Here is a 3,940-nt window from a genome sequence, read left to right as displayed (position 1 = left end):
TGACCTGGTCACAATATCACCATGCTGTGTGTCATGACCTGGTCACAATATCACCATGCTGTGTGTCATGACCTGGTCACAATATCACCATGCTGTGTGTCATGACCTGGTCACAATATCACCATGCTGTGTGTCATGACCTGCTCACAATATCACCATGTTGTGTGTCATGACCATGTCACAATATCACCATGCTGTGTGTCATGACATGGTCACAATATCACCATGCTGTGTGTCATGACCTGGTCACAATATCACCATGCTGTGTGTCATGACATGGTCACAATATCACCATGCTGTGTGTCATGACCTGGTCACAATATCACCATGCTGTGTGTCATGACCTGCTCACAATATCACCATGCTGTGTGTCATGACCTGGTCACAATATCACCATGCTGTGTGTCATGACATGGTCACAATATCACCATGCTGTGTGTCATGACCTGGTCACAATATCACCATGTTGTGTGTCATGACCATGTCACAATATCACCATGCTGTGTGTCATGACCATGTCACAATATCACCATGCTGTGTGTCATGACCTGGTCACAATATCACCATGTTGTGTGTCATGACCTGGTCACAATATCACCATGCTGTGTGTCATGACCATGTCACAATATCACCATGCTGTGTGTCATGACCTGGTCACAATATCACCATGCTGTGTGTCATGACCTGGTCACAATATCACCATGCTGTGTGTCATGACCATGTCACAATATCACCATGCTGTGTGTCATGACATGGTCACAATATCACCATGCTGTGTGTCATGACATGGTCACAATATCACCATGCTGTGTGTCATGACCTGGTCACAATATCACCATGTTGTGTGTCATGACCTGGTCACAATATCACCATGCTGTGTGTCATGACCATGTCACAATATCACCATGCTGTGTGTCATGACCTGGTCACAATATCACCATGCTGTGTGTCATGACCTGGTCACAATATCACCATGCTGTGTGTCATGACCTGGTCACAATATCACCATGCTGTGTGTCATGACATGGTCACAATATCACCATGCTGTGTGTCATGACATGGTCACAATATCACCACGCTGTGTGGTGTTACTGCATGCTACTTGCCGCAGTGTCTGGAGATCAGTCTGCAGCACACAGCACATTGGTGACGTCACGTGACTGTGTCAAGATGGTGGTTCAGAAACAGGATGTTGTGTGCTACGCCACTCAACACACACACACACACACACACACACACACACACACACACACACACACACACACAGTGCACCATCAGTGTATGGCCAACACTGGCTGACTGGTGCAGTCAATCGGGCCAATGTGACAGTGTCTACATGTCGGTGTGACAGTGTCTACATGTCAGTGTCTACATGTCGGTGTGACAGTGTCTACATGTCAGTGTCTACATGTCGGTGTGACAGTGTCTACATGTCAGTGTCTACATGTCGGTTGGTGTGACAGTGTCTACATGTCAGTGTCTACATGTCGGTGTGACAGTGTCTACATGTCAGTGTCTACATGTCGGTGTGACAGTGTCTACATGTCAGTGTCTACATGTCGGTGTGACAGTGTCTACATGTCAGTGTCTACATGTCGGTGTGACAGTGTCTACATGTCAGTGTCTACATGTCGGTGTGACAGTGTCTACATGTCAGTGTCTACATGTCGGTGTGACAGTGTCTACATGTCAGTGTCTACACATCGGTGTGACAGTGTTTACATGTCAGTGTCTACATGTCGGTTGGTGTGACAGTGTCTACATAATAATAATAATAATAATAATAACAATGGATACTCATATGGCACACTATCCAGAAATCTTCTCTAGGTGCTTTACAAAAACGCTTTGTTAACATAAAACATTACATCTATGTTACATACACATACCAAAATATGACTACACACACACACACACACACACACACACACACACACACACACACACACACACTGCATACATACATTTTAACAATACATGTGTATCTAACAGCTACCCTAACACATACGCACACATTGCATCGGTTGAGAGATAGTGGCGGATAGAGCTGATTCTACGCAGTTCCAAATAGGCAACTTTACAGATATTCGAAATTTGCTGTTGGAAGGAAAGAGACTGGTCTAGGATTACACCAAGACTGCGAACAGAAGGAGAAAGTGAAACAGGTGTGCTATTGATCAGAACAGAGTCAGGAAAGGAAGGATGTTGACGAAACTTCTTTGGACAGGTTATCATAAATTCAGTCTTATCATCATTTAGTTGCAGCTTGTTGAGAGTCATCCAGTCCTTTAGACCAACAATGCACTCCTGTGTTCGAGTCACCAGTGCATCAAATTCAGCTATGGAAGCCGACTGATAAAGTTGTGTGTCATCAGCAAAGCTCTCATGCAACATCGCATGATGACTGATGACATCCGACACAGGAGACGTATACAACACGAAAAGAACAGGACCTAGGACGGACCCCTGTGGGACACCATATTTTAAGGCAGATACTCTAGAGTATCTACCATTTACACACACTTTCTGTGTACGGTCTGACAGGTAAGACGTGATCCATGCTAGTGCAGTGTCACGAATACCAAAGGAAGTTTTAAGTATGTTCAAGAGGATAGAGTGGTCGATAGTGTCAAAAGCTGCTGACAAATCTAAGACAGCGAGAACAGATATCTTACCCTCATCAAATCCCGAAAGCAAATCATTCACTATTCTAAGAAGGGCCGTTTCGCAGCTATGACCACGTCTATAAGCTGACTGGTGGGAATTAAGTAAACCATTTTGTTCCAGATGAGCTAAGAGCTGAGACAATATGATCTTTTCTAGCAGCTTTGATAAAAATGACAGATTAGAGACAGGTCGATAATTTTTCAAACAGTTATGATCCAAAGATGGTTTCTTGATGAGTGGACGTACAACAGCAGATTTGAAGCTTTCAGGGAAACAACCAGACAGTAAGGAAGAATTGATGACATGAGTAATATGTGGCAGTAGAACATCAATACATTCAACCAACAAAGAAGACGGGACAGGGTCAAGCTCACAGGATTTCGAACAAGCGCTCAGGCACACTTTCTTCACAAAATCTTCAATAACCGGTCGGTGTGACAGTGTCTACATGTCGGTGTGACAGTGTCTGCATGTGGCTTTGTGATTATTGTATGAGACTGATTAACAGTAACTTCAAATTTACGCGTTTGATGTCCCGTATGTATTCATGATGAATAACTGAAAGTATGTAATCATTGCATGTGTATGATTATGATCATTGTCCAAAAGGTCCACATCAGCTCAGCATTTCAGCATTTTATGTCTTTTATGTATTCACATTGAATGACTGGTTTTCGTGTATTGTTTGTGTGGCACACATTAATTTTTTTCTTACTGAGATAATAAAGTAATCTGTATGACAATGACGTTAGGACATGGTGTTTTAGTGATGACAATGACGTTATGACATGGTGTTGTAGTGATGACAATGACGTTCGGACATGGTGTATTAGTGATGACAGTGACATTATCTGCTACATTTTCCTGAATATTGCCTCCCCCCCCCCCCTCGCCCAACTGATTACACATGAGCTCTTCACTTCACACTACCTCCCCCCCCCTCCCCAACTGACTACACATGAACTCTTCACTTCACACTTCCTCCCCCCTCCCCCCTCCCCAACTGACTACACATGAACTCTTCACTTCACACTACCTCACCCCCCCCCCCTCCCCAACTGACTACACATGAACTCTTCACTTCACACTACCTCCCCCCTCCCCCCTCCCCCCCCTCCCTCCTCCCCCCCCTCCCCAACTGACTACACATGAACTCTTCACTTCACACTACCTCCCCCCTCCCCCCTCCCCCCCTCCCTCCTCCCCCCCCCCCTCCCCAACTGACTACACATGAGCTCTTCACACTACCTCCCCCCTCCCCCCTCCCCCCCCC

Source organism: Babylonia areolata, chromosome 2, assembly GCF_041734735.1.
Source record: "Babylonia areolata isolate BAREFJ2019XMU chromosome 2, ASM4173473v1, whole genome shotgun sequence".
Taxonomy (NCBI): Eukaryota; Metazoa; Mollusca; class Gastropoda; order Neogastropoda; family Buccinidae; genus Babylonia; species Babylonia areolata.
The sequence above is the reverse complement of the archived record's forward strand: the minus strand, read 5'-3'. Positions refer to the sequence as shown.